Here is a 7,500-nt window from a genome sequence, read left to right on the forward strand (position 1 = left end):
CCCAACAAAAATATAACAACCAACAAAACTATTAAAGGATGCGTCATTTCATTCCTGTTGTGTTATGAAAGAACGGGAAACAGCGTGCGTTCTTCTTAAAAGGAGGCTGAACGCTTTTTTGGTACTTTTGTGTACTCCAGTGACGCAAAATAAACTCTGTGAAGAACGGGATGGCATGCGAAACCGACAGGGCGCTGTAAATACCTCCCTCCCCTGACACCCTGCCTGCATGTCTGTCTCACAGCTGAGTCACTCTGCTCATATACATAAATAAATCCAGGTTCCTGTGATGACAGAAGAGCCCAGGCAGAACCACCCACCCACCACCCCTTACAAGTCTGCTCGCTGTTAACTGAAATAGTCCATCCCGTCATACCTTGTCTTTACATTATGGTCCTGGTCCCCCTGAGCACTGCCTATCAGTGGTTCCTCCTAACCCAGAGGTTAAAGGTCACTGGCTGGGCTCCGTTAACCCACATGCACACGTACGTGCAAAGCTGGCCGGTATAACGTGATGAGGAAGAGAGGGAGGGACAGTTCATGAAGCTGAGCTGCTGTGTGGGAGCTTCACTCTCTCTTCGTTCCGTATGTGTTAACTTAATGATTCTCCCCCTTCTCCCCTCCTTCCCCTCCTCCCCTCCCTCCCCTCCTTCTTCTCCTCCTTCCCCTTCCTCCCCCCTTCTTCTCCCCCTCCTCCCCTCCGTCCCCTCCTCCTTCCCTTCCTCCCCCCTTCTTCTCCTCCTCCTCCTCCTCCTCCTTCTCTACATTCTACGTCCGTCTACATCAATATGACTACATTCATACCACGTTTTTTCTCGTTTTAGGAAGTGAAGAAAGTGGTTGTTAATCCGTTAAGAAACGTTGGACAATTCGTAAAGTAAGAGTAAGGAGTAGATATATAGAGGTAGACAGACAGACAGGCCAGTAGAGAGACAGGCCAGAAGTAAGCTTTACTTTCGGAGACCCTTGAGTATATTTTATCTAACAACATTGAGCATAGACGTTGTTTCTAAAATCAATTGTCTGTCAACTTGGAAAAACGAGTGGCCAAAAGTCTCCTAATTAATGAAGAAGCTCACACTATCTAAAAGACAAAGTTGCGTCAACCCAATTAGGAGATGATTCTTTTCTCAAAGTCTTAACCGATAAGTGCTACACCAATACCAAAGCTGACAGCTAACTCTTTGTGGCGCCTCTTCCAGAGGGCAGGATAGCGACGGACGAAGCGAGAATAACAGACAAATGAAGGGCAGACGAGATGAAAGTGTTTAAAAAACAGCTGATACAAAGAGCAGGGAAAGGAGAGAGGAGAGAGAGGGGGACTGGAGGCAAATCCGACTTAAGATGTCATTCAGGAGACGAGCCGTACTTTTGAGACATCTTTTGTGACATTTTTTCTTTGCGAGCCTCGGTAAAGCAATTGGCTGTTTGTGCCGTGTGATGTATATACTTATATACATATATATATATATATATATATATATATATATATATATATTAGTGCTGTCAGTTAAACGTGTTATTAACGGTGTTAACGCAAACAAATTTTATCGTGCGATTAACGCAATTGATTTTCTTTTTTTTCTTTGGCTCAAAACAAAGAAGCAGTAGCTTGACTGCTATGTTCAAGGCAGTATGTTTGCATGTTCATCGTTTAATTGCACTATAGGCTCTTTTTTTGTATCGTCCTGTTTTGATCAGTATATGCCAATGTTGTTATCAATAAAAAAACATTTGCACAAGGCAAGCCGATGCACTTCTCCATGTTGATAAGAGCATTAAAATGAGAACAATTAATGGGACAAAGAAATCAAGGGATATTTGGCATAGAAAAAAGATTTGCGATTAATTAACTTAACTATGACATTAATGGGATTAATCGCGATTGAATATTTTAATCGCTTGACAGCACTAATATATATATATATATATATATTAGATATACTGGACTTTATACTATACTGGATGGAATACAATCCAGATTCAGATCGACAAGAGGATTAAGGGTGAGGAAGACAAGGGAGGAAGGGAGGTTGGGAGGCAGTTAGGAAGGAAGGAAGGAAGGAAGGTTGGGAGGCAGTTAGGAAGGAAGGATGGAAAGAAGTAAAGGAGGAATGAAGGAAAGAAGGAAGGAAAAGAAGGAAGGAAGGAAGCAAAGGAGGGAGAGTGGTTGGGAGGACGGAAAGGAAGACTAAAGTAGCTTGAAAGACTGGGCTGATGCTTGCTTCGTTAGAAAGTTGCTCTTCTTGTTATAATTACAAAAGAACAGCAGCCTTAAGGCCGCTGACCAATACGATGCCTTGATCAAAGCACTCTCTGTCACACACACACACACACACACACACACACATGCACGCACACACACAACTTTCTCTGCCTTATCCAACAATTAATCTGTGGATTTTGTTATCTGGGCTGGGGTGCTTTATTTGAATCGTCTAATAATGAATCCTTACATGATCCAAACGATACGGACCCTGCCCCATTATAAAGGCTGGAAACTGTTGAAGGGAATTAGAGAAGACAAATGAAAAGTAAAGGGAAGAAGAAGAAGAAAGGAGCAGTGGGGAGGAGGTGAAGCAGAAGAGGAAGTAGGAGGAGTAGAAGAAGAAGAAGAAGAAGAAGAAGAAGATGGAGGAGTAGCAGAAGAAGAAGAAGAAGAAGAAGAAGAAGAAGAAGAAGAAGAAGAAGAAGAAGAAGAAGAAGAAAGGAGCAGAGGGGAGGAGGTGAAGCAGAAGAGGAAGTAGGAGGAGTAGAAGAAGAAGAAGAAGAAGAAGATGGAGGAGTAGCAGAAGAAGAAGAAGAAGAAGAAGAAGAAGAAGAAGAAGAAGAAGAAGATGGAGGAGTAGCAGAAGAAGAAGAAGAAGAAGAAGAAGAAGAAGAAGAAGAAAGGAACGAGGAGGAGGGAGGAAGAGGAGGAGAAGGGAATACAGATAACAGCAGAGGAAGCACAAGGCCGATAAATAGCTAACAGAGTGATTGTTAAAAGGCTTTCTCCCATGCCGCTGAAGAGGGGATGGTACATAGAAAGATGATCAACGGAGGGATCCATCTCTCGCCTGCCCTCCCCTGAGCATGGAAAAGCTTTTAACAAGAGGAGGGTAAGGGGGAGAGAGGGAGGCAGGGATACAGAACCTTGGAGAGAGGTGGTAGTGTTTATGACAAATTGAAGGCAAAGGTAGTGTAGGTGCATGCGTGTGTGCGTGAGTGCGTGCGTGCGTGCGTGCGTGCGTGCGTGCGTGCGTGCGTGCGTGCGTGCGTGCGTGCGTGCGTGCGTGCGTGCGTGCGTGCGTGCGTGCGTGTGTGTGATTTATGCCTGCAACATAACTTATGGAGAGCTGTTGTGCAAGGGAGTGATTAAATGAGTGATTGAGAGTGAATGAGAATGAGAGGAAGGAAAGTGAACTTGGTGGGAGAGGAGCAGGAGGAGGAGGAGGAGGAGGGGGAGGAGAGGGAGGGGGAGGAGGGAGGAGGAGGAGGAGGAGGAGGGGGAGGAAGAGTAGGAGATGGGAGGAGGGGGAGGAGGAGATTGGGGAGGGGGAGGAGGAGGTGGGGGAGGGGGAGGAGGAGGAGGGGGAGGAGGCGGAGGAGGAGAGGAGTAGGGGGAGGAAGAGTAGGAGATGGGAGGAGGGGGAGGAGAAGGTGGGGGAGGGGGAGGGGGAGGGGGAGAAACATTCAGATAACACGTACGGGAGGAAGGGAGAGAGAGAATCTCCCACCCAGCAGCTCATCTTCATGAAGTCTTTCTTCATCACGTTATTCTGGACATCTTCGGACATTTTGTGCATGTGGGTTATCGGAGCACGGCCAGTGACCTTTAACCTCTGGGATAACAGGAACCACTGACATATGCAGTACTCAGGTGACATGCGAATCAAAGCAGCATGGCATTCATGGCCCACTGCACACATACCTGTGTGTGCTACTTTTACTTTTTCTCTTAGTTCATGCCGGGAGAATGATGATCGAATTAGACACACGCCTAAGGAAAGTCTCCCAAAAGAAGGAATTTTAACTGAGGTTTTACCATCAAAAATACATCACAATACCGCAGATAACACAGGCTCTATAAAGAGGGGGTTTACAGTTAATTTGAGGTCGGCTTAGTTTAGGAGATAGAGCAGGTTGATATGTAACCTGGAGGTTGCTAGTTCGATCCCTGACTCCACCTGGGTGACTGTTGAGGTGTCCCTGAGCAAGACGTCTACAACTCGTCGCTTTGGATAGAAGCGTCTGCTAAATGTAAAATTTAAATCTATAACCTGCGTTCGACGGCGGTTCCTTACGCGTCAAACCCAACTTCACACTGTTCAACATGAAAGTGTACCAAATGGACTGGCCACTTCCCTGATGGACAGTGGATCGTTTGGATTTACACAAAAGTAAAAGGAAAAAGGCAATCTATAAATGTATCGCAAACGTGTCAGCAGGAGAAGGGAGAGAGGGGGAGAGAGAGGGAGAGAGAGAGGGAGGTACAACTCATCTCTCTGTGAGTCAGGTCGGGTTCCACCGCTCCCCCCTCGGCTGCACCGTCCCTCTGTTGTGTTCTATAAATGTTACCGTGGCGAAACCCCACAGCACCACCCTGCTGCTAGCAAGCACTCCCTCTCTCTCTCTCTCTCTCTCTCTCTCTCTCTCTCTCTCTCTCTCTCTCTCTCATTCACTTTATCTCTCTCTTTTCTCTCTCTCTCTCTCTCTCTCTCTCTCTCTCTCTCTCTCTCTCTCTCTCTCTTTTTCTCTCTCTCATTCACTTTATCTCTCTCTCCCTTTTTCTCTCTCATTCACTTTATCTCTCTCTCTTCCTCCCTCTCATTCCTCTCTCGTTATCGCTCTGTCACTCTCCCTTTTTATCTCTCTCTCTCTCTCCCCCCCTCTCTCTCTCTCTACCTCGTTCTCTCTCACATGTGCCCTCTCTCACACACACAAACACACATGTCTATAAACACACACACACATAACTCATTATCATGCTGCACAGCTCAGTGACTGCATCATCAATCATGAATTCAAATTAATTTAGTGAACCTCCAATTTGGAAATGAAAGTCTCATGAATACCAAAGAATCCACGGGCGCAGTTACTGGTGGGTCCACCGGACACGACACCTCGAGGTGCTCTGGAGAGTCAGGAAACTTTTCACTGTGTGGTGGTGGTCTGTGTGTGTGTGTGTGTGTGTGTGTGTGTGTGTGTGTGTGTGTGTGTGTGTGTGTGTGAATGTAATGTTTGTTTGTAGCTACAGTATGTGTGAGTGAGAGAGGGCGGGGCGGATGAGAGAGAGAGAGAGAGAGAGAGAGAGAGAGAGAGAGAGAGAGAGAGAGAGAGAGAGAGAGAGAGAGAGAGAGAGAGAGAGAGAGAGAGAGAGACATTTGAAGGATGAGGGAGGGAGAGAGAGAGAGAGATGAGAGAGAGGGATTCTACCCCCTCCCCTAGGATCACACTCTAGATGGAGTGTCTGTGTGTGTGTGTGTGTGTGTGTGTGTGTGTGTGTGTGTGTGTGTGTGTGTGTGTGTGTGTGTGTGTGTGTTTGTGCTTGTCTGGGTCACCGTCTGTGTTTCGTGTGTGTGTATGTGTGTGTGTGTGTGTGTGTGTGTGTCTGTGGATGTTTGTTTGTGTGTGTGTGCGGCTGTGTGTCTGTGTGTGTGCGTGTGTGTTTTTGTGTGTGTTTGTGTGTGTGTCTGTGGATGTTTGTTTGTGTGTGTGTGTGTGTGTGTGTGTGTGTGTGTGTGTGTGTGTGTGTGTGTGTGTGTGTGTGTGTGTGTGTGTGTGTGTGTGTGTGCGTCTGTGTCTTTGTGTGTGTCTCTGTGTGTGTGTGTGTGTGTGTGTGTGTGTGTGTGTGTGTGTGTGTGTGTGTGTGTGTGTGTGTGTGTGTGTGCGTCTGTGTCTTTGTGTCTGTCTGTGTGTGTGTGTGTGTGTGTGTGTGTGTGTGTGTGTGTGTGTGTGTGTGTGTGTGTGTGGACCACTGATAAAACATGAAGAGCCCAATGCCGGCTGCTCTGCATATATCAGATAGCTGCTATTTATGCCCATGGAACCAATGTAAGTATATATATATATATATATATATATATATATATATATATATATATATATGTTAGTGCTGAGAAACTGGCAACATATCCACTGTGGTTAGTGATCCACTGTGATGGGTGGTCAGACATTATGGCAGTGGTTGCACTTTAAGACATCATAAAGCCCTTCCTTCCTCCCTTTCCTGCTTCCTCTGTTCAGCCCATCTTTCCCTCTATCTCCCCCTCTTCCTCTCTCCCCCTCTTCCGCTCTCCCCCTCTTCCTATCTTCCTCTGTTTACTTGTTGTTCCCCTGACTTGCTTTCGTCCTTCAGTCAATGTCTTTGCAATCAGGCGTATTTAAAGCAGCATGCAGGCTGAGTGCTTGTTGCCGGCTAGTGAGTTAAACATGGAGCAAATTAGTGTGGAAAAATCATTTAGGATTCAATTTGGAGATAAGATCACACAGCAAGACCTTGTGTGACTCTCAGATGTACCAAACTGAATATAAAGGCCCGAACCACATACTATCCCATCCTCAGAATAGTCAAACCAAAACAGAAGATTTTACAAATATATATAATTTTCCAATAAATAAAAATATATAAATAGGCTACCATATCGAGATCGTTACTATGCCGGATTTGTCTGACTGATAGGCCTACTTTATATATGTGTTAGTAGGCCTACCTGGTTTTACAATTCTTACATTCTCTACATTCCATCCTGCAGTGTTTGGATGAATGAATTCGTTATTCTTTAAGTTATCCGGTAACGGAGGCATATGAAACAAATCACTGACGCTCAAGGGCGTAATGGCACATACACACAAAACAACACAATTACGCATAACCAAAGTAACAACACTTAGAACACCAAAGTGTTCAGTCAAATCCTAAACCCCCGTCCGGAACAATCTTACAGCCCGGACCACGCTCCCAGAGCCACTCACCTGGGGTCGTCAGGACTACGATGAGGAGCCACGAAGCCCACGCTGCTGCGGGACGCATCCTCGACGCAATCTCGGTCCGCTTTCCTGCTTTGGAAAACTATCTCTAATGAAGTCCTGAGAAACTGTACGGTGGTTGGGTATCGCGTCCCTCCCTTGTGCCGTGCGCCCTGTTCTTCTCTCTCGCTCTTTCCTCCCTCGTGCCGTGCACTCGCTCTTCTCCCTCGCTCCTTCCTCCTCTCTTCACTCAGTTCTTCACTCCGCTCTTCACTCCTCTCGGCTCACCAGGGATCTCGCGTCCGTCCCTCCCCTCTGAGCGAACCCTTACGCGCTCTCACCCCGCAGAGGTGGGAATGCGTAAAATAAGTACATTAGGGCACATCGTAACGTATCGGTGGTCTATGTGGTCTCCGTCATCATATCCGGTAGGGGGGTTATATTGTGGCTCTTGGAGTGTTAAGTCGGTTTGGTTTTCTCTGCGCTCTTCAGCACCTCGAAGGACGCGCCGCACATCTGGGAGACTCCCGCGCAAACGATGTGGCCATA

Source organism: Gadus chalcogrammus, chromosome 3 (genome assembly GCF_026213295.1).
Source record: "Gadus chalcogrammus isolate NIFS_2021 chromosome 3, NIFS_Gcha_1.0, whole genome shotgun sequence".
Lineage (NCBI taxonomy): Eukaryota > Metazoa > Chordata > Actinopteri > Gadiformes > Gadidae > Gadus > Gadus chalcogrammus.